Genomic DNA, 24,776 nt, shown 5'->3' on the forward strand with positions numbered 1-24,776 from the left:
ACAGTTAAAAAGTGGTAGAAGCAAGAGCTGGGTGCCAGTTCAGCTCATTTGGGAAGTAAATGATCTTTTAATAACACCACAATGATTTCCTTAGTTATTGAACAAGTGCAAAGGATAAATACGAAGAAGGGAGGGAAGACAGTGAAAGAAGGAAGATAATAAAAAGGAAGTGAGTAAATGATGACAAGAAAAAAAGCAAAAATGGAAGTAATAACAAGAAAGCATAATAGAGAAACAGGATGAGGAAGAAAGAGAAGTAAAAAAAGAGAGAGGTAATGAAGAAAGAAAGGGAAGCAAGAAATGAAAGTAAGGGGGAAAAGAAAGCTAGAAAGGGAACCAAGAAATGGGAAGAAAAAAAGAAAGAAAGTTTCTAAAGGGAAGTGAGAATGACAAGAAATAAAAGGGGAACAAATTATGGAAATATGAAAGACAGGGAAGAAAATGGAAGTGAAAAAAAGTAAAAAATGGTAAAGTAAAACTGAAAGCAAGAAAGAGAATAAAATAGGGAACTAAAGGGGAAGAAAGAAAAGTCAAGGAAGACAAAAGAAGCAAAAAATAGAAGCCAAAAAGGTATAAAATAGATAAATAGAAAAGAGTGTGAAAGGAGAAGGAAGAAAAGAGAAATGAAACATAAGGAAAAATCAATAGCAATAAAAATAATGCATAATAGGGAAGTAAGAAGTGCAAACAGAAAAAGGAAAAAAGAAATAAGCAAAAAGGAAAATCAGAAAATGGAATAATATGGAAGTGAGAAAGAGGGTGCAGGAATGGAGAAGCAAGAAAAGTGAAGCAAATTAAAGAAGAAAGAAAAAGGAAAGAAGAGAAAAAGCTTAAAAAGGAGCAAGAAAAAAAGGAAGAATGAAGAAGTAAGGAAAGACACATAAAAAAGGGGAGTGAAAATGGAAGCAATAAAAGAAACATAATAGGTAGAAAAGAACAAAAGAAAGCAAGAAAAGGAAAACAAGGAACAAGAAGCAAGAAAAAAGAAGTAAGAAATGAGAAACAAGGGAAGGGAACAGAGAAAGGGGAAACAAGAAAAAAGAAATAAGAAGAGAGAAATGAGAAAAGAGAACAGAGAAATGGAAAGGGAGAAAATAGAAAGAAGCAAGGATAGGAAGACAGAAAAGGGAAGTGAGAAAGGGAAGTAAAAATGAAAGCAAGAAAAGCAAAGAAATTTTTTAAAGAAACAAAGATAAAGAAAAATGAGAAAAGAAGAAACATGAAGAAACAAGAAACAGGGAGAAGTAAGTAAGAAAATGGAAACAAGAAAAGGAAGAAAGAGAAAGGAAGTGAAAATGGAAAGCAAGAAAAGGAACCAAGTAAGTAAAAGCCAGAAAAAGGAAGCAATAAAAAAGAAGTAAAAAGGGGAAATAGGAAAAGAGAAGGAAAAAAAGAAGATAAGAAAAGAGAGCAGGAGAAAGGGGGTAAAATATAGAAGTAAGGAGAGAAACAAGGAATGGGAAACAAGAAAAGGGAACTGTAAAATGGGAAGATAGCACTGGGAAGCAAGAAAGGGGAAATAAAGAATAAAGAAAAAAGTAAGTGAGGTAAAAGAAGTTGAAAGGGAAAGCAAAAATAGGAAAATAAAAAATGGGAAGCCAAAAACTAATAGCAATGTAAGGGAAATAATAAAAGAGAAGCAAGAAAAGGAAAGCTAAAAAAGAGAAGAAAGAAAAGGGAAGTGAGAAAATGAAAGCTAGAAATGAAAAGCTAAAAAAATTGGAAAGTAAGAATAGAAGGCAATGACATGGAAGCCATAATAGGGAGGTGGAGAAAGGGAAGCAAGAAAGGAAACTGAGAAAGGGAAATTGGGGAAGGAAAAGCAAGAAAGGGAGGCGTGAAAAGAGGACTTAAGCAATAGGATGCAAGAAGAGTGAAGTGAGAACCAGAAGAGAAAAATAAGCAAAGCATGAGAGGAAGGCGAGGTAAGAAACAATGAGAAAGGATAAAAAGAAAAGGAAAGTGAGAGGAAGGATTCAGAAAAAGAAGGAAAAAAAACAAGAAAAAATGTAGCAAAAAGAGGAAATAAGGGAAGTAAGCAAGGAAAGCAATAAAGGAAAACAAGAGAAGAGGACCCAAAAAAAAAGCAGAAGCAGGAATAAAAAATGAAAATGAGAAATAAGATAAGGAAAGTGAAAAAGAACAATAAAAGGAAGCTGGAGATAGAAGGAGAGAGAGGAAAGGAGAAAAGGAGAAAGAAACAAAAGAAGGAGGGGAGGGAGGAAGGGAAGAGATTTCAGGTATGCATTAAAGTAATTGATGGTTGCCATTTACATGCTCAATTATAAATGTGGGTTCTCCCTAGCTTTACAGACTGTTTTGGCTGAAGTTCAACTCTACCAGAATTAGACAAATCAGAAAGGAAAAGAAAATGCAAGGAAAGGCAAAAGTGTTTTACCTTCTGTGTTTAGGGCAGTGTAAGGGATGTGTTTATACTGCCTGAGGCCACAGGGAGATTCTCTTCAATGAAGGATTTTTTGCAAAAAAAAGCTAGGTCTAGCAACTCCACACAGTGAAATCTATGTTATTCAAAGCATGAAAGAATGAAGGAATTGACTACATTCAATTCATGTTTCTTCAGGTGGTTGATGTTCTTTGCCACCTGCCCCTCCCTCAGAGATTGCACAGGGCTCAGCTATGCTGGACAAGCTCTGAGAGAAAACCGTATGTTATTTACTCCAAAGCTGCTGTGGTGGCTTATAAAGAGAGTTTTAAGGTGTTCCTCAGGATGTGAAAGATAAATCTGGTATTATTTCTACCTTAATATTAAGCACTTGGCCTCTACCTTTAGCAATTACACACACACAAAATAAAACACATTTTTTTTACACAATGCTAGGCTCATAGCAGATGCCCCAAAAGGGCTAGTGGAGTTTAATGTAATATTACTCTCTAATGTTAAAGTCCTATGTTATCAAATGATTCCAGTTGTGGTTTCGGGGAGTCTCGGGAATTTTCTGCCTCATTGCTTTCTGAATCTGAAAAATTGAGGTACCATCTATACAGTCAGAGGATGAGCACCAAACACCCTGTCCTCTGTTTTCAAAAGAAACAGTAAAGGGTACATGAAAGCCATCTTTTCTTAAGAACCAAAGGAGAGTTTTAATGACTTTATACAAATAAACAAGCATCTCGAACTCCCCTACATTACCTAAGACCTGGCACAGGATATGTGGCAGCTATCTGCTCAGAATTGAAGTGTTACTGTAGGTAGCTAGTTAGTATTAATAAAGGAAGTAAAAAATGGAATCAGACATTAAGCCTAATAAACTAGGGAGCTGAATCGGACATTAAGCCTGATTTCCCAGAGAGCCACAGTATTCACAGTCTTTCCAGGGGACTGCCACATCCTCCACTGAGAGGACTTAGTCCCAGAGCAGGCAAGAACAGGCAGGAAAAACTAACTGGCTTTCCAATATACCTGGGGGACACCTGGCCCCTTCCCATAGATTGCTGGGGAGGGGAGGGAGAACCAGTAAAAGGGAAATTCCTCTCCTGGGCACACGTGCATTAGGAGCCAAAATGGCAACCATAGAGGAAAGGTGCCTAACCTAGGAAAATCTGGGGAAAAGATTGAATAGGACAAGGGACACCAAATCCTAGAAGATCCAGAAAAGGGGTTGATTAGAGGGAGTATTCAGCATAAGCCCATGAAAAAACAGGAAAGAGATTGGCTAATTTAAAAGAAAGCTTACCTTTTCTCAAAACCAAGGAAATATAATCAAAGCTTAACAAAGGTTTGTTCATTCATTTGCCTGTCTGTTCACATACTTTCTAGCCATGGAAAGTATGAGCAGCCATGAGTGTCTAAACAAGGGTCCAAGCACAGACCTAAACATGAGCCCAAGTGCCGCTCAAGTGCAGCCCAAGTGCAGCCTTGGTGGCAGACATGCAGATGGGAAAATGAGACACAAAGAAGTTCTGCATCTCTGGGCCCTAGTCCTCCTGGCCTTGGTGAGGATGAGTTCAGCAGGTTTGTGGCCCTAGAGACAAGACTTATTCCACAATGAGATAGAACTGAGCCATCTAGTCATGGTTGAGACAACCAGACACCTGGAGGCAGTCCCTTGTTTTTGCTCTGATAAATCTTACCACTACACCTCATTCTCCTATGTGTGGGTTCCCAAAAATGCTGTTCTTGTGACTCCATGGCAGAATCCTATTTCTGTTGGCAACAGACGCAGTATGGTATATGGAAAAGGGCTCTGGACTGGGATGTGTTTCCCTCTGCTTCGACAACTCAATAGGCAACTCTGTTTGTCCATTTCTTCATTCATAAAATGAATGAACTGGTTTACTTTAGGGGTCCCACTGGCAGTCCTCAAGCTGAATCTGGCTAGCAGGAATGCTATCTGTGGCAGACACTGCACCACACCTGATCAGCCCAGCTCACAAGCTGTGGCATCTACCAGATTAGCCAGTCTGAAGGTCCCTAAAGCAATAATGCAACACTCCATCCCCCAAGTGAAAACAAACAGGATAGCATCATGCATGCCACTCTCCTTCCCATCCTGACCTGCTTTCCTAGTCTCCTTTGGGGCCTTCACTTATGTCCATTTCTTCAATGCTAAGGTTCCTCGGAGTTGTCCTCATCTAAGTCTACACAACACATTTTGGCTGCGCACTTTAAGACCTAATGATCCCAGACTGAATGGTCATGACTCTCCAGTCTACATTTCCACCCCAAATCTGCTCCTTAGCGTAAACATAAGTTTCTCTTTTTTTTTTCCTGAACATCTCAACTTGGATGCTCCAAAAATCCTCAATGTCAACATGTTCAAAATGTAATGCACATTTTCCTCTCCTCCCCTTTCTACCACCAGACCTAGTTGCTTCCACTCTTCACTCTTCTTTCAACCTTTGAACTTTGCTCTTTCATTTGCTTGGAATAACCACTTCCACCTCTCTCTTTGCCAGAAAAACTCCTCATCCTTGACACCAGCTTATTTCCTTAGAGAAGCTCTCTCTGGCCATGCAGATGGTGCTTCTTTGTGTCCCTGCAGGACCCTGGATTTTTATTTCTCTCACAGCACCTATCACATCTGGACAGTCATAACTTTTTACCCACTTTTGTCAGCTCCTTAAAACAGGGTTAGTGTCATGGTCACTGTTGTTCTTCCTGTGTCCCACACTAAACCTGGTGCAGAAAACAACTGCAGAAAAACAAACTAAATTAAAGACAGACACTTGTTCATCTTTTCTAAAAACATGTAATCAACCTCTGAGGACCCTTTTTTGTTCCCTATTCTTAAGTTTAGCTCATATTAAATCAATGACCTGCCATGACACATTCTTTTCCAGTTATTATTCAGTAATATAATTTGTGCTTTGAGACAAAACCCTTATCTGTGTAGATTGTTTTGCATTTATGTCATTTCTCTGTCACAGCAGAATGACTACTAAAATTTTTTGCCTACAAGGGAGTAAAAGTTTACCATTTAAGTCAACACTGAGAAGATTGGCTAGAACTGAATTCCATAGGAAATTAGACCTCCCTTGTAGGGAGGGCCTTTCCATGCCCAGTTAACATGCACAACATGTTTCTGGAGAGTTGGGCTAACTTGAACTCTATCTATCTCATTTCCAGCTTCTGACCCATTAAATACTCACTGCCACTTCAAAGAGCACTGGTGTGGGGACTATGTTTTGTGTGCATGATGATGTATTTGCAATTCACTTGCATTTTTAACTTGACCTTGGCAGCAGGACTAGGTGGTTGAGGTGAAGATTAATGAGACAATTATTTTTACAAGGAATATAAACAGCCTGACTTGGCTGTGTTAACAGCAGCCATAACATTTGTTGCTGCTTAGCATTGAGATTTTGCTCCTTGAATTGAGCAGTGGAAAGTCAATGGAAACTGTTCTTTAAGGTAATCACTTACAATGGATAAAAGTGAATTAAAGATACAGCTTGATATCATTACAACAAATACTATTAACATTGAAGTCTCTTGAAAAATAGCAGAGTAGAGTGGAAAAATCTCAGAGTGAGGTCTTACTAGTACTGCTTGCTAGCTCTGATGCTTGTATGAGCCATTTGAAAAATTCGGAGCCTCAGTTTCCTCATACGCCAACTGAAAATAACTCTTCATGGAAAGGAAAAGAAAAATCAGTATTAATATAAAAGCCGGTTGTGACAACTTTGGTATAAATGGGAATTTGAATCTTGGGAAATAGCTCTGTATTTAGGAAAATACCTTGATGAGCTTCTTTGAGAAACAAAGGAGAGAATCTCCAGAAAATGGCCTCTAAAGGGAAGGTTAAGTGTACATTTTTAGAAAAGATGAATAAGTATCTGTCTTTAATACGGTTTCTTATTCAACAGGTATTTTGCAGACCCGGAGAAAGGAATTGTCCTGTAAATCAAAGTAAGGGAAAATATAAGCCCAGGATAAAGGGATAGCAAGTTATCGGAAGTGAGAGAAAGGAAGGGTAGAGACCATGTAGGCAGCAAGAAGACTCCTTTAATATGGCAGCAGACAAATAAGAAATTTTCTTATTTGATTAAGGAAATCAAATCCTTAATCAAGTCCTACTTAAATCCTTAGTAGATTTCTATGAACAAGAACATCTTAATGGAATTTAAAGTGGTTTCCTACCTGTAGTGTGTTACCTTCCATTTCCCCCATGTCAATGAAGTCTGCAACATGCAAGGATCTGGCATGAGTGGTACATGTCAGGATGAAGAAAAGCTACTAATGGGGACAACTGGGAGAGGAAGCAGAGCACACTTATGGATCAGGCAGCTTTCTGAAGCAGACAGCAGCATCATAGGCTGATCATGGGCTTTAAACCTCCCTCACAAGGCTCCCAAAGAGAACTCACCTCTCCATTTGCAGTCCCAAAGTTGTCTCCTCCCAAAACTCATGGAACCACTGGGTGGGCCAACACAGAAGGGAAACTTGAACGCTCTTATTTGGGTATTCAAGTGGAAGATGACCACAAAAGGTTGGAAGACCCAGACACACCTGTTTTATACCTGTCCTGACTATGTCAAAGGGATGGAGAGAGGACCATGTAAAATAATAGATTTGAATATAGTTAGCTAACTTTATAATAACATTCAAAGTTGGGCACAAATGTAATTACAATTGAACTATTAGATCTCAGTCTGTGACCCAATTCTTCCAAACACATGCAAGGCAACATGACTTATAGTTCATTGGAGTTCACTAGAAAATAAGTTATATCTTATAATTGTTATAACAATTAGATCATCATACAATGTGACTTCCCAGCATTCTTTTTTTTTAAGATTTTATTTATTTATCTTTAGAGAGGAATGTAAGGAGAGAGGGAGAGAAACATCAGTGTACAGTTGTCTTACGTGTGTCCCCCCTGCTTGGAAGGGGCTTGCAGGGAACCTGCCTGCAACCCCGGTGTGTACCCTGACTGGGAATCGAACCACGATTGTCTGGTTCTCAGGCCCACACTCAATCCACTGAGCTACACCAGCTAGGTTCCCAGCATTCTTTATTAATCAAATAATCGGTGAGTGTATATTAAGCATTATGTGAGTATATATTGAGCATTATGTGTACATTGGAGAGATTAATAAAAAAAAAAGAAGTACTCCTACAAGTCACTGAGCACAGAGAATTAACTCAACAAAACCTAGAGAACAAGAAGAGTCTATGGAATCTGAATTAAAGGCACAATCCCAGCAAAAACTAACTATATCTTGAACAAATCAGTTAGTTTCTTTGCACTTCTTATTCTCCACTGTTAAATAACAAAAAATATCTCTGCTTTGTCCTAGCTACCTGCCAGCCCTGTTAAAAGGATGGAAGGAGATAATGCGCATGAAACCCTTTAAAACCCATGAAATACACTGACAACTATGGCGTCACCATAAAGAAGTTTTTTGAGTGTTTATTTCTTTGTCTGTTTTATGTTTGCTCTGCATCCACCTGCTCATGCTGCATAAAACGTCTGAACTCTTTTAAAACATTCAGTGATAAATCATTCACCCAGTACTCTCCAAGAGATGGGTTCTGCTTCCCTCCCATATGCTGGAGAACAGAAGGGCAGAGAGCAGTATAGAGGGAGAAGTGATTCAGCTCGGCCTCACCCTCTGATTGTCTTTATGTGGGTAAGAACAGAAAGAGAATACAAAATACCAGGAAATAATAACTGCATGGGTGAGCATAGTGAGAGTCCAGGTCTGTTTTTTTATGTCTTCAATGTTTCCGTTTTTATGGCTGCAGTGCTCTTGTGCAATAAATAAAGATAGGAAAGAAAAGAATCCCCACACATATTTTGCAACACTCTGCAGTTCAGGGAGCATTGCCGCATGTAGCAGTTTGACTCTTCCTACTGTGCTGTGAAGTGTAGATGGCACTGCTATTGACCCCATTCTATAAGTGAGGGAACCTAGACTTGGTGAGATCACAGAGGCTGTAGAATCAATATGTCCTTTCCACTATGGGGTGCTACATCCCAGAAGAAAAGGAGAGGCTGTTTCAGGGAAGAGTGAAGTGGGTTCCTTGGAAGGCTGTTCCAGAAATAACCAAGGTGAGGCTGTGCCTCAGAAGTCAAGCTGAGACTGCTTCAGGCTCTAATCACAGTGGTTAAGATAGGCAGAGACACATAAAATGGTGTTGATCTTGCCTGTGAGAAACAATCTTTGTATATTCATGGTGCATGGTGTATATTCATGGGTGGAGACACCTCCTCTCCTGCCTGGAGAAACATTCAAGCCCCAATACAAAGGGGCGTGGTCAGGGGTGGGAGCACTGGGCTTTTTCAGGTAAGCACTCCTGGGAATCACAACATTTTTATTGTAATGTGATGACTTGAAAACTGATCAGTAGTTTGTACCAAAGAGAATTGTCCCAGAAAAGTTATTTGGAGCCAATAATATTTACAAGTAGTGCCTTCAGGAGCAACAGATCTGAATGGTAGTGTCCAGAATGGTAGTGTCCAGAATGGTAGTGGGCCAAGGATGGTGGAAAGAAAAAGGCAGGGACATTGCTAAGAAGTGAAACACTGAGCTAAGGCAGTATGTTCAGATGGTGACCAATAGACCGGACCATATTCTTGAGTGTGGCATTTGGGCTCCCCAGAGCTGTTGTCTTGGATGGCAGTGTTATTTGAATATGAATCACTTGCCAGTGTTTTTAATAGTACAAAATTTAACACAAAAACCTAGGATTCTAGATTCTTTCACAAATGTTCTGGTTCCATGTGCCCAGAATTCCTACATGGAGCCACTTGTCTGGAGACTTCAATTGCACCCACACCCTCTGCTCTTCCCCATACATGCTGTATGTACTTTATCGGTATGGTTCCTACATGCAGTTGAGTTCTGGACCCCCAACCCAGGTGATTAGTAAAAGCCTTGGAGGAGGACCCCAGACAAGCAGAAGGCAGCTCTAAGAACCCAGGGCAATAATAGCCAAGACAACTACAGACACTTGTCCCTTGCTTCCTCTCTTTCTGGCCCTCCAGCTTGTGATTCTCAGACTCAGAAGTTTACTATCTCCCTCCCTGAGGCAGGGTAAGGACTGAGCAATACAGTTGAAATAGTTACCAGGAAACCACAAGCAGAATGATGGACCATTCAGAGTCAAAGCCACAAGGAGCAAATGAACAGACACAAAACAGCTGCAGGGGCTGTGCTGGAGAAGGTCCAAGCAAATCTCCTCAACTTGGGTGGTGCACACCAGCCAACCTTTTGGAGGCTCTGCACCCCACTCTCATGAGAGTGCTTCCATCCATAAGACCAAAACTGGGGGTCTCTGAATTCCAGGAAATGGGCAAGGAAGTGGGACAGGAGGGGTGGGTCTTTTACTGCCTATTGCCTCTATCAGACTCAGGTCAGCATCTGTCACACTGAAGACCTGTGATGAAAGTTATTTCAGAAATGAATGATTGGTAGGAATGTACATTGATGCAACCTCTAGGGAGGCAACTAGGCCACAGCTCTCAAAACCACCTAAGACTAGATAATTTGCCCCATAACTCCTGCTTTTTAAAATTTTTCTTACAGATATTGCTATACAGGTACAAAATGATATGTATATATGTTGATTCATTGCAGCTTTGTTTATACCAGAAGAAGGTTGAAATTACTCCAATGTTTTTCAAGAGAAGACTAGTGAAATAGTCTCTGAAACAGCCAAAGAATGAAATCCTGCAAAGCCACTCTTTTTTAAAAAATATATTTTATTGATTATGCTATTACAGTTGTTCCATTTTCTCCCCTTCACTCCCCTCCACCCTGCACACCTCCTCCTACCCACATTCCCTCCCCTTCAGTTCATGTCCATGGGTCATACTTACTAAGTTTTTTGGCTTCTACATTTCCCATACTATTCTTACCCTTCCCCCTGTCTATTTTCTACCTACCATCTATGCTACTTATTCTCTGTACTTCCCTCCCCTCCACTCCACTGTTGTTAACCCTCCATGTGCTCTCTATTTCTTGGTTCTGTTCCTGTTCTAGTTGTTTGCTTAGTTTGTTTTTGTTTTAGATGTGGTTGTTAATAATTGTGAGTTTGCTGTCATTTTACTGTACATGTTTTTTATCTTCTTTTTCTCATATAAGTCCCTTTAACATTTCATATAATAAGAGCTTGGTAATGATGAACTCCTTGAACTTGACCTTATCTGAGAAGCACTTTATCTGCCCTTCCATTGTAAATGAAAGCTTTGCTGGATAGAACAATTGTGAATGTAGGTGTTTGGATTTCATGACTTGGAATATTCCTTTCCAGCCCTTTCTTGCCTGTAAGGTCTCTTTTGAGAAATCAGCTGACAGTCTAATGGGAACTCCTCTATAGGTAACTGACTCCTTATCTCTTACTGTTTCTAGGATTCTCTCCTTCATTTTAATCTTGGGTGATGTAATTATGATGTGCCTTGGTGTGTTCCTCCTTGGGTCCACCTTCTTTGGGACTCTCTGAGTTTCTTGGACTTCCTGGAAATGTATTTCCTTTGCCAGATTGGGGAAGTTCTCCTTTATTATTTGTTCAAATAAGTTTTCCACTTGTTGCTCTTCCTCTTCTCCTTCTGGTACCCCTATTATTTGGATGTTGGAACATTTAAAGATGTCCTGGAGGTTCCTAAGCCTCTCCTCATTTTTTTTGAATTCTTGTTTCTTCATTTTTTTCTGATTGGATGTTTCTTTCTTCCTTCTGGTACACTCCATTGATCTGAGTCCCAGTTTCCTCCCCATCACTAGTGCTTCCCTGTACATTTTTCTCTATTTCACTTAGTGTAGCCTTCATTTTTCCATCTAATTTGCAAATTCAACCAATTCTGTGAGCATCCTGATTACCAGTGTTTTGAACTGTGCATTTGATAGGTTTGCTATCTCTTTGTCACTTAGTTGTATATTTTCTGGAGCTTTAATCTTTTCTTTCATTTGGGTCTTTTTTTTGTCTTGATGTGCCTGTTATGTAGTGAGGGGCAGAGCCTTTGGTGTCCTCCAGGGGCAGGGGCAGGGGTCCAAGAGGGAACAATGGTGCTTGCTCCACTCTCTGCTGGACTTCATTCACTTTTCCTGCTTCCCCCAAGCAAATTGAGCCCTTCTCATGCTGATTCTCATGTGGGTAGGTTTGTGTATGTTCTAGGACCCTGTGGGTCTCTTCAACAAACTCTTCTGTGAAGCTGGGAGTCTCTCCCAGCACCTCAGTTCCCACAGGTGTTGTCAGTCAGTGTTTTGAGGCTTTATTACAGTTCCCCACAGTGGAACTTTTGGTTTCACAGTCTGTCTTACTCCCCAGTTTTGCTTGGTTTATCTTCACGTGAATGTGGGGCCATTTGGTCCGCCGGCCACCTTGCGCACCATGCCCCTCATAATCCACCACCTCGCTGAGTCCACCAGCTGCTGCCTTGCATGCCCAGGGTTTGAGAGCCATGGCTCTTTTTGCTGTGACTCCTCTCCACTCTGCTGCCCACAACTAATTTGGATGAATGTGTCTACTTTAACTTCTTGGTTGTCGGACTTCCATACAGTTCGATTTTCTGTCAGTACTGGTTGTTTTTTGTTTCTAAATTGTTATTGTCCTTATTTTGGTTGTGCAAGAAGGCAGTGTGTCTACCTATGCTTCCATTTGGGCCGGAAGTCCAAAGCCACTCTTCTTAAAAGAAGAAAACTGTGGTGCTTTGTCTGAATTCATATGAAAACATTTCAGAAGAATGAAGTGAAGAAAGTACAGAACAGTATACTGAGTATATTGCCTTTTCCACATGAAAGCAAGAAAAATAAAAATCTATATTCACATTGGCTTCATGTTCTTTCCACATTCTCCATACACAGACTAAAACACAATAGAAGGGTTACCTATGGGGGACAAGGTGAGAGGATGAGGTGGGGTGGGAGAAAGCCTTTCACTCTCACCTTTCTTGTTGTGCATTTTGAACAATGTGGGAGTGTTACTACTTAAAACACAATCCATTACTTTTTAAACATCAGGCCATGGTGAAGGCATCAATGTGATGGACAAAAGATAGAGCACCAAACTTGACAGTGTCCCAGAGGTGACTGCCCTGATTCACAGCATCCCTTCACTTGGAGGTACCTGAAGGATGAGTGGAGTTCCAGAAGCAAATTTCACAGATTCCTTTAGGACACTCAGGATTTGGAATATTACAGTTATAGAACATGACAGTCTTATAATTGTTATGATATAACCAGTATTTACATATACTGACAATGGCTAGCATTCACACAAATTATGCCATTCAATTTCAGGGAAGCAAAAGAGATGGCATTGAAGGTGTTGGGTGCTTTTACATAAATGTAAGGTGAGTAAGTAAAGTTTTTTTTTTAATTTTATATAATTCTGAATATATTTCTCTCTGTGTGTGATTCACCCTTGCCCCTGAGGCTTCCAGGTAATGGGTCTTGATGCTTCAGGGAGGGGTTGGTTCCCACAAAAGCAAAGTCACAGCAGGTTTTGGTTTGGCAAGAAGCCTGAAAGTCCAGCATTATTGAGAAAGAAAGGAGGATCTATCAGGAATGAAGACGGAAAGACCCAGGTGATAGAATTTATTCAGTGACTGAGGGGAAGAGAGGAGTGAGAGAGACAAGGACAGTGATGTCTTCATTTTTGTACTTCTTCCGAAGGTGTGGGTAGTCTATAAGCATCCAGACAGTTATGCAGGAGATGGAGAGCAAGGCCCAGTGGCCTGTGGCAGCTCTCACAGAGGGAAAAAGTAGAAAAGGCAGCATTGAGCTGGACCTGCCCTGCATCCTTGCCTAGAGAAGGCTGTTCAAACACTTGAATCATGCTAAGATTACCAGACTGGACTAAATTAAGTCTTTTTTGGGATTTGCCACCTCCCATAGGAAGGGCTTCGTGAGGGAAATCATATCAATAACAAGCAAAACAAGAAAAACACATTTTCTACACACCTGGTTGTAATAAGAGTAATCCATAACTCCACTAAATATCTTTATGAGTACACACATATATTTTCCAAAAGACCATCTAGTGCCTGAGAACACCATTCAAAGGAAAGATTGAATGAATGCTGCCCTAAATTTTACAAAAATATTTTCCTTGATTTAGAATTGCCCAGGGAAGCCTTTGGGAGCAATTTTGCACAATTACCTTTTGTGAACAAAAGCACTTATCTTTTGGTCACATGCCCTGATACAATACAACTTTATGACAGACTCATCCCTCCAACCTGGCAAATCGGCTCCTCTTATGTTCATGAACCTCCTTCCCACCCTTTCACAGAGTAAAATCTTCCTCCCTTGGTGTCTACACAATGCTGTCCACACATTAACAGCAAATTAATGGGATCTTTCATCTTACTATTCACCTTCCCAACAAAATGCTACACTATTGCTGGAAACAGAGATGTGGTAGCTCACAAACCACACTGTAGGTCAAAAATCAAAGAGGAGAAGGTTTCTGGCCAAGGTGGAGGCATAGGTAGATAGGTTTCACTTCATTGCACAACCAAAAAAAGGCTAACAACCAATTTAAAAAAAAAAAACAGAGCTGCCTAAAAAAATTGAACTGTATGGAAGTCCAACAACCAAGGAGTTAAAGAAACATTTATTTAGATTGGTAGGAGGGACAGAGACAGAAAGCCTGGGCAGTGAGAATGCACAAAAAGTTATGGCTGGTGGACCTGGGTGGGTGATGTGGCAGCTGGTGGACCAGTATATCCCACATTCCCATGCAGATAAGCCAGGAAAAACAACTGGGGAGTGCGACTGATCGCACAACTCAGGGTTCCAGTGGGGGAAACTACAGCCTCAGAACCTCTGCCTGTAAAATCTTGTGAGGGTTGCAGCATTGGAAAAACTCCCAGTCTCGCAGGAGAGTTTGTTGGAGGGGTCCACAGGATCCTAGAACATACACAAGTGCACCCACCTAGGAATCAGCACCAGAAATGCCACAGTCTGCTTATAAAAAGCAAGGAAAGTGAGAGAAAGTGGGGTGAGAGCAAAGCAAGCAGCATTGTTCCCTCTATGATCCTTCCCCCACATACAGCACCACAACACAGTGAAGTGGGTAGCCCTACCCTGGTGAATACCTAAGGCTCTGCCCCTTACAATGTAACAGGTGCACCAAGAAAAAGAAACATGACCCAAATGAAAGAACAGATAAAAAACCAGAAAAAGAACTAAATGACGAAGAGATGGCCAACCTACCAGATGCACAGTTCAAAACACTGGTAATCAAGATGCTCACAGAATGATTGAGTTCAGTCCCAAAATGAAGGAAGAAATGGAAGCTATGCAAAGTGAAATGAAGAAAAAAATACAGGAAACCAACAGTGAAGGGAGAGAAACCAGGACTCAAATCAAACATTTTGAACAGAAGTAAGAAATAAACATTTAATTAAAACAGGATGAAGAAACAAGAATTCAAAATAATGAGGAGAGGCTTAGGAAACTTTGGGACAAATTTAAATGTTCCAACATCCAAATCATAGGAATGCCAGAAGGAGAAGAGGAAGAGAAAGAAATTGAAAACTTATTTGAAAAAATAATAAAGAAAAACTTCCACAATCTAGCAAAGGAAATAGATATGCAAGTCCAGGAAGTTCAGAGGGTCCCGAAGAAGTTGGATCTAAGAGAAACACAAGACACATCATAATTAAATTACCCAAAATTAAAGATAAGAAGGAAACATTAAAGGCAGCAAGAGAAAAGGAGACAGTTACCTAAAAAGGAGTTCCTATTAGATTATCAGCTGATTTCTCAAAAGAAACAGTGCAGGCAAGAAGGGGCTGGAAAGTGATATTCAAGTCATGAAAGGCAAGGACCTTCAACCTAGATTACTCTATTCACCAAAGCTGTCATTTAGCATGGAAAAGCAGATAAAGTGCTTCTCAGATAAGGTGAAGGTGAAGGAGTTCATCATCACCAAGCCCTTATTATATGAAATGTTAAAGGGACTTATCTAAGAAAAAGATCAAAACCATGAATAGTAAAATAGCAATAAACACAATTATCAACAACTGAACCAAAAAAACTAAGCAAACAAATACAACAGGAACAGAATCACAGAAATAGAGATCACATGGAGGGTTCTCAGTGGGGAGGAGAAGGGGAGAGAATAGAGGCAAAATGTACATAGAATAAGAAGCATAATTGTTATGTACAAAATAGAATGAGGAAGGTTAAGAATAATATAGGAAATGTAGAAGTTGAAGAACTCTTATATGTATGACCCATGGAAATGAACTAATGGGTGGGGGGAATGCTGGAGGGATGGGGATACAGGGCTGAGAAGGGATAAAGGGAAGAAAAAATGGGGACAACTGTAGTAGCATAATAAATACAATACATTTAAAAATGATTAAGGTGGTTTTATTTAAGAAGGACATTGGAGCAGGGAGGGCAGGACAAAACATGACCTAGACTCTTCACAAATGTAAGTATCAAGAAAGACAAAACAAGCCCTTAAATGCTCTAAGGGACACAGCCAAATGCAACAAAGGATCTTATATAGGGAAACAGCTAGGACATGGGGACCTATGTGAATACAACTGCATGGTAGATAATAGTCTTACCTAATGGCTAAGTTACCCGGGCTTGATCGTTGTGTTGTTGTTATGTAGGAGAATGCACTTGTTATACTCAGAAGACACATGTTGAAGTATTTAGAAATAAAAGTGTCATATCTGCAACTTTCAAATGTTTTAGATAAAACTATGGTTGTGTGTGTCTGTGTATGTATGAAAGACAGAGAATGCAAATGTGGCACAAATGTTAACAATTGGTGTGAATATAGGTGAAGGTTATAGAAGTGTTCATTATATATTGCCAGAGGCCACCATCGATATTTTTATATAATTCTTTATAATGTGCTAAAAGCAAAAAAATGTACCATTTACAATCTAAAAAAAAGAGAGAAAGGTTTATTGGATTTAGTAAACCAGAGGTCACTGGTAATCCTGGAAAAAGCTGTTTCAAGAGAGTGGTAGGAAGGAAGCTAGTTGCCATGGGTTAAATAGTGAAAAAGACACAAAGTAGAGACAGCAGCTTTGTCAAGAAGTTTGCATATGAAAAAGATGACACAGGGGAATAGTAACTAAATGAAACATAGAACAGAAGGAGAGAAGGACATAAGCAAGTTCAGGGGCTGAAAGGAAAGAAGGCGGTTGGTGGACAAAGGGCCAAGAGGCAGGGTCTTCAAGTATGTAAGAGGCAGTGGATCCCACAGCCAGGTGCAAGAATTCTCCAGAAAGAGGATGGAGGGACACTTGTCATGCTAACCCTAGAAGGAAAAAAGAAAGTGCACATGTGAATGGGGGCTGCGGTTGCCTGCATCTTCCTTTTAAAGAAGAAAGTGAGAATTCAAAACCCTCAGAGGCAGAAATGGACTAGGCAAACTTCCACCTTCAGACTAGCAGTCTCCTCCAAAAGCCATTAGATAGGAAGGCATGAAAATCCCCAAACCTGATACGAAATCACCTTGGCCTGCAGTCAGAGTCCTAGAACAGACCTTATTGCTCTTCTGTTGGAACACCTTCCTTGGTATGTCTCTTGGATTTCTCTTTTGGCAACCCTGGCTCAGAAGTTTCCTCATAGTCTGGTTCACTATTTCCTGTTCAACAGCCCTGACTGCTACCAAGCCCTGAGTCAGTGGAAGTATCAGAGACCACTGCAATAACAACATCAGCTGTAGCAGCAACAGCAGGCCACAGATATGGACTACTCAATACAGAAAACTTTGACAAGGAGAATTACACCTGCAATTACAGTTACAACACTGACCTGCTCTTTTTGCCGGACACTGTCCCGTGCCAGCCAGAATCTCTGGATATCAACAGTTATGCTGTGGTTGTCATCTATGTTCTGGTCCTCCTGCTGAGCCTGCTGGAAAAAATTCCTGGTGTTGCTGGTCGTCTTACACAGCCAGGTCAGCTGCTCTGTCACTGATGTCTACCTGCTGAATCTGTCCCTGGCTGACCTGCTCTTCACCCTGACCTTGCCTATCTGGGCTACCTTCAAGGCACGGGGCTGGATCTATGACACAATCCTGTGCAAGATGGTCTCACTCCTGAAAGAAGTCAACTTCTACAGTGGTATTCTACTACTGGCCTGTATCAGCATGGACCACTACCTGGCTATTATGAATGCCACACACACATACTGACACACTGCTCACAAGTGGCACTAGGTCAAGTTCATATGCTTAGGTGGTCTGGACCATATCCCTGGTCCTGTCTCTGCCTGTCTTTGTCTTCCACAGGATGATCCACCCATCTAATTCTGGCCCAGTCTGCTATGAGGATCTGGGTACCAATACAACAAAATGTTGCACTATGATGCAGAACTTTTGGCTTCTTCATGCCCCTGCTGGTCATGTTGTTCTACTATGGACTCAGCCTGCACATGCTGTTTCAGGCCCACATGGGGCAGAAGCAGCAGGCCATGCAGGTCATCTTTTCTATTATGCTCATCTTCCTGCTCTGCTGGCTGCCCTATAATATGGTCCTGGTGGCAGACACCCTCATGAAGCTCCAGGTCACCAAGGAGAACTGTGAGTGCCAAAACAACATTGGTCAGGCCATGGATGCCACCAAGATTCTGGTTTCTTCCACAGCTGTCTCAATCCCCTCATATATGCCTTCGCTGACCAGAAATTTCACCATGGATTCTTCAAGATGATGGCCATCTATGGCCTGATCAGCAAGGAATTCCTGGCCAAGTATGGCAAGCCATCCTTTGTTGGGTCTTCTTCAGGGAACACTTCTACTATCCTCTAACACCCCCACTCCTGGTGCAGCCCCATAAGGTTGCTCCCCTTTTATAAGTACCCAAGTCTCATGTCTACTGGCTATTCATAGTGTCTGTGTCAGGACAGCCTTTCATTGAGGTCACAGGAAGTTACTGAGGCCATGACCTTGCCAGGCACCGTGGTATGGTTGAGAAAGCTTGCCTTGCAGCCTCACCTCTTATTGTAATCACTGTCAATGGCTAGAGCTCTGTCCATCCTACCACTGAGCCCATAGCACTCTGTCCGCTGAGACATTTCAAAGACATGCTTTTAAGTGAGTTTAAAAAGTTCCCATCCTTGAGAGCCATTAGTGGCAAACACCACAGTTACTTCCCTGACTCTCCCTTTCCTTGCCTGCTAGCAAAGTCTGCTTCCCTTGAGAGAGGTTGAAAATGACAGATACATACTTGCATGACCACTTTAAGGTAGGAGTGGCATATTCTCCAGTTCTGACCAGGAAGACTTACAGGCAAGTGTGTGCTGTAAACCAGTATCCCGGGGCGGGGGGGAGGGGGAAAGTCCTGTTTGTAGTTTTCACCAAGTTCTATGTTATAAATTCTCCCACCATGGCAATTTCAAAGGTGGTGGTGGTTAGCACCAGCTCACAAAATTCTAGAAAATGTAATAATCTGTTTTCATAAGCAGGTACAATCTGGCTTCTGCAAAACATTGCTTAAAGAGGAATCTGCTGGGGCCAGGGGACTCCTGGAAAATACTTCTGATTAAATAAGAGAGGAACATATACTTCCACATCCTTAGGTCTTGTATTTAAACATGGATATAGGATATATGTGGTGCTGAGGCAGCAATTTTGTGACAATGAGGATATATATATATATATAATCACACTTAGGCTGATAAAGTCAGAGAATAAAAAGAACTTAAAACTGAAGAGCCCAGATATAAACCTAAATAAGCACAAGAACAAAACCGGTCTCTTACTTTACATTATATACTGAAATTAACTCAAAATAGATTGAAGACTTAAACATAACAACAAAAACAATATAACTCTTAGAAGAAAACAAAGGTATAACAGCTTCATGATATTGGATTTGGCAATGATGCCTTGGCTATGGCACCAAAAACACAGACAACAGATAAACTGCTCTTCATCAAAGTTAAAAACTTTTGTACATCAAAGGACACTCAACAGAGTAAAAAGGCAAACCACAGCATGGGAGAAAATATTTGCAAATCATATATCTTTTTTTAAATATATTCTCATTGATTATGCCATTACAGTTGTTCTATATCCCCCCTTCATTCCCCTCTGCCCTGCACACCCCCTCCCCCACCATTCCCCCCTTTTAGTTTATGACCACATGTCTCAAGTTCTTTAGATTCTATATTTCCCATACTATTCTTGCCCTCCCCCCTATTTTCTACCTACCGTCTATGCTACTTATTTTCTGTACCTTCTCCCCCCTTCTCCTTCTTCTCCCACTCCACTGTTGCTAATCCTCCATGTGATCTTCATTTCTATGGTTCTGCTCCTGATCTAGTTGTCCTCTTAGTTTGCTTTTGTTTTAGGTGTGGTTCTTAATAACTGTGAGTTTGCTGTCCTTTTACTGTTCATATTTTTCATCTTCTTTTTCTTAGATAAGTTCCTTTAACATTTCATATAATAAGGGCGTGATGATGATGAACTCCTTGAATTTGATCTTATCTGAGAAGCACTTTATCTGCCCTTCCATTCTAAATGAAAGCTTTGCACAATAGATCAATCTTGGTTGTAGGTCTTTGGATTTCATGACTTGGAATACTTCTTTCCAGCCCCTTCTTGCCTGTAAGGTCTCTTTTGAGAAATCAGCTGACAGTCTAATGGGAGCTCCTTTGTAGGTGACTGTCCCCTTATCTCTTGCTGCTTCTAGGATTCTCTCCTTCATTTTAATCTTGGCTAATGTAATTATGATGTGCCTTTGTGTGTTCCTTCTTGGGTCCAACTTCCTTGGGACTCTCCGAGCTTCCTGGACTTCCTGGAAGTCTATTTCCTTTGCCAAGTTGGGGAAGTTCTCCTTTATTATTTGTTCAAATAAGTTTTCCACTCGTGGCTGTTCCTCTTCCCCTTCTGGTACCCCTATAATTCAAATGTTGGAATGTTTAAAGATGTCCTGAAGGTTCCTGAGCCTCTCCTCATTTTTTTTGAATTCTTGTTTCCTCATCCTTTTCTGTTTGGTCATTTTTTTCCTCTTTCTGGTCCACTCCTTTGATATGAGTCCCAGTTTCCTTTCCATAGCTATTGGTTTCTTGTGCATTTCCATTCATTTCAATTAGTTTAGCCTTCATATGTTCCTCTAATTTGTGACTAAAATCAACCAGTTCTGTGAGCATCCTGATCACCAGTGTTTTGAGCTGTGCATCTGAAAGTTTGGCTATTTCTTCATCACTTAGATAATCAGCTCTGGGGCTCTGAGTTGTTCTTGAGCCATGTTTTTATCTGTTTGTGCCTGTTACATATGAGGGGCAGAGCCTTAGATATTCTCCAGGGCAGGGCGACCCAGGTTGCTGGTTTGTGACCCTGTATGTGGGGGTAGGGTCAGAGAGGGACAATAGCGGTCCCCTCTGCTGCTTCCCACCAGTGGGGCCTGCACAGTCTGTCTCACCGCTTGCTCCTTTACCGGTTTATCTGCACACGAATATGTGACCATGGTCAGCCCTCAGTGAGACCACCGCCTTGCACCCTCAGTGGGTCTGCCTGCTACTCCACACCTGGGATCCGCCCACAGTTGCTGGTACACCTGGGTCGCATGCCCAGGTCGGTCCGGTGGATCTTTCCTGCCCAACCCCGCTCTGTTGCTGGCTCTACCCCTCTTACCCATTTGGCTGAAGGGTTCATTGTTGTCAGACTTCCATATAGTTCAATTTTCTGTGGTTCGGCTGTGTTTTTGTTGCTAAAACTTTATTATTTTTAAAATTAGTTGTGTGAGAAAGTACAGTACTTTCATCTACACCTCCATCTTGGTGGAAGTGCAAATCATATATCTTATAAGGGGTTAATATCTAGAGTATATAAAGAATTCCTATAACTCAACAGTTGTAGGGGGGAAGGCCTTATTCAAACATGTGCAAAGTATTTGGAGAACAGACACGTTTCCAAAGAACACATATGGATAAATAAATAAATAAATAAATAAATAAATAAATAAATAAATAACAAGTGTTGGTGAGGATGTGAAGACACCAGAATATATGTGCAATGCTGGTAAGAATGTAAGATGGTACAACCACTATGGAAAATAGTATGGTTGTCCCTCAAAAAAATCAAACTTAGAACTACCGTATGATCTAACAATTCCACTTCTGGGTTATAGCCAAAAGAACTGAAAGCAAAGACTCAAATGGGTATTTGTACATTAATGTTCATAGCCGCATTATTCCAGCAATAGCCAAAAGGTGGAAACAACCAAAGGGTCCATCAATGGATGACTGGATAAATAATATTCCCATGTATATACGGACAATGGAATAGTGTTCACTCTTAAAAGGGAACAAATTTCTAATATGTGCTACAACATGAATAAACCTAGAATATACTATGCTAAGAGAAATAAGCCAGACACCAATACCCTATGATTCCACTTACATAATTAAACTGACAGAGACAGAAAGTAAAATAGTGGTTTTAGACTAGAGAGTTGAGGGACAAGGGAATTGGGAGTAATTGTTTAAAGGATACAGAATTCAGTTGGAGGTGATAAAAAGACTCCAGAGATGGATAGTGGTGATAGTTGTACAACAATGTGAATGTACTTAATGCCCTTAAACTGTACATTAAATGTTAAAATGGTATATTACACCACATTTTTTTAATCCAGTTGCAAAAAAGCAAACCCTGGAACCACTTACCTATAACTTCCTGTTAGGTGAGATAATTAAATCCCTACCTTTTTATGTTAAAAAAAATCACAGAGAGGAGGAAGCAGGTTGGATGGACAGCTTAGATCCCCATGTAGTCAATGGTTTTGATTTTACTTTTGCAAAGCAACTGCGTGTGTTGTACAACTGAGAAGCAAGGCAAACCAGAAATCTCTTTTTAAAATAGGTTTTTGTCCGTGTTAAGCAATCAATAAGTATTTGTGGGTTCCTGTACTGAATGGAGGAAGCACATAACCTCAGAGTCCCAGGCAGGATCTGGCCCTGGCCCTGGCTCTGGCCTCAGGAAGACACCTGTTTTCACCCCCAAGAGGTCAGTTCTCAGGAAGCACAGTAGGTAGGTCAAGGTACCAAAAACTAGAGATAGGTACTAATGAGGAAATAGAGGTGGATGGTCAAAGCAAGGAGACATGAATAAGGGAAACAGAATGACAGAGAAAAACAGTAACGTGTTCCTAAAAAGCAAGTGAGGATGAAAGAGAGGTGGAAAGGGGCAGGAGTACAGAGGGGGTCAAGGTGAGTTCAGGATAAATTTCACAAATCTTGGTCCATGGTCTTCCTGTTTTGCTTTTGTTTGAGTTGGTTCTTCAACCTGTGTTGGGACAGGACCTTCCAGTGGCCTGACAGTGCCACACATTCACAGTCTCAGGGGACACAGAGAATTGACCTACAGGGTAAAAGCTAGAAACACAGGGCGGCACACACACAGGACCAGGAGAGGAACACAGATGATCACTTGCAGGTACCCAGAAGGGAGGAGCAGGGAGTCCAGGAGAGGCTTTGTGCCTGAGACTTGGGCGGGGCTGGGGGATGGGAGCAGTGGGCACACTGCAGCTCTGCTTCTACCTAACCTCAGCCAAGCTCAGAACTCCTCGGTTCTCTGACGTCCCTCCAACGGAGTGGTCCAAACCCCCTCTGTCCAATAAGGTGGCTACTAGCCATGTAGGCTATTAAAACAGAAGTTGAAATGAATTAAAATTAAGTTAAATTTAAAATCCATTTCCATTTGTGACTAGTTGCTACAGATGACAAAGAGAGTGGACATTTCCAAAATCACAGAAAGTTATATTGGACAGAGCCTGTAAAAAAAAAAAAGTAATCAGTGACAATCTAGATATATCAATTTAGGCTCAGAAGTATATGGAAACTTTAGGTTGGGAATATATAAAGGTAACTTTGATCTAAAAAATCTTTAAGTAGGAGGAGACCCCATGCAGTGCTGCCAACACCCCAGTGGAGATGCTGAGGTCATCATTGGATTTGAAATATTTAAAGTGGATAGAAAACTGTTTCAGCAATGCAGACTATTAAGTGCATTGTTGTGGGTGATGGTGCCATTGGTAAAACATGTCCCCTGATATCCTACACAACAAACAAATTTTCATCTGGGTATGTAGCAACTGTTTTTGACAATTATGCTGTCACAGTTACAATTGTGTAGCCATATACTCTTGGACTTTTTGATACTACAGGGCAAGAGGATTATGACAGATTATGACCGTTGCATTATCCACAAACAGATGTATTTCTAGTCTGTTTTTCAGTGTTCTCTTATCCTCATTTGAAAACATAAAAGAAAAGTGGATGCCTGAGATAACTCACCACTGTCCAAAGACTCCTTTCTTGCTTGTTGGGACCCAAATTGATCTCAAAGATGACCCCTCAACTACTGAGAAACTTGCCAACAACAAACAGAAGCCTATCACTCCAGAGATTGCTAAAAAGCTGGCCTGAGATGTGGAGTGTTCTGGGCTCACATAGAAAAGCCTAAAGAATGTACCTGGTGAAGCAATACTGGCTGCCCCAGAGCCTCCAGAACTGAAGAAGAACCACAGGTGTGTACTGCTATGAACATCTCTCCAGGGCCCTTTCTGCACAGCTGGTGTCAGCATCTTACTAAAAGCAATGTTTACATCAAACTAAAGATTAAAAATTAAAATTCATTTTTGCAATAATGACAAATGCCCTGCACCTGCCCTCATGCACTCATGTGAAACGAGGCCCATAGGTATGGTCCCTTTCCGCCTCTCAGTGCTCGTTAATTTTGAGTAATTGTGTATTGTCAGAAAAGTGGTAAGTACTAGTTTTTTGTTTTGTTGTTTTGAAAAAACAAAATTTTTGTTAGTTTGTTTAAAAGCAATGCATGTTTGTCATGACTCTGTAACAGATTAATTCAGGTTGTTGAAGCTGCTCCAAAGTTCCACTCTGGACAGTGATCTGGGACATTTACTTTTATTTCTTTTCTTTCTCTTTTGGGATGGAGCATGGGGGGGGGCTGTTTTTATTTAGTCATTTTTTAAAATTCATTAACCATTGGACAGCCCTTTAGCAGGGAGGATGGAGTGATTCCACATTCCACTTCCTGGATCTAGTTTAGAAAACATGTTCCCCACCTGGTGCTCGTAGGAAGGAGTACAGTAAATGCCTCATTTAATAACATACTCTTTTTTGAAAGTTGCCTTTTCTCTCCACCCTTGAATAGGTTCAGTATTTGATGAAACTTATGAGAGTGGGCAGAACCTATCTTGCCCCTCCTCTTTTCTAGGATGCACTATAGATGTGACTGACTTTCAAGGAAATTTGTTAGCCATTTGCTGATTTTTTTTTTTGCTGATTTTTTGACATTAGTTTCTCACTTCTTTTATTGCTAAGAAAAGTATTGCACTTTTAAAATAATATCAAATGGGTTTAGTACATA

The 24,776-nt window shown here is 40.8% G+C and overlaps 2 pseudogenes; both read left to right on the top strand.

The window, feature by feature from the left end:
- LOC119048359 (C-X-C chemokine receptor type 2-like) overlaps positions 1–18,191 on the top strand; it is a 65,028-nt pseudogene extending 46,837 nt beyond the window's left edge.
- A 5,184-nt stretch (positions 18,192–23,375) lies between these two features.
- Positions 23,376–23,929, top strand: LOC119048399 (cell division control protein 42 homolog; annotated as a pseudogene).
- Positions 23,930–24,776: the final 847 nt, after the last annotated feature.

The sequence above is a fragment of the Artibeus jamaicensis genome, unplaced genomic scaffold (genome assembly GCF_021234435.1).
Source record: "Artibeus jamaicensis isolate MK-2021 breed Jamaican fruit bat unplaced genomic scaffold, CSHL_Jam_final contig_1284, whole genome shotgun sequence".
Taxonomy (NCBI): Eukaryota; Metazoa; Chordata; class Mammalia; order Chiroptera; family Phyllostomidae; genus Artibeus; species Artibeus jamaicensis.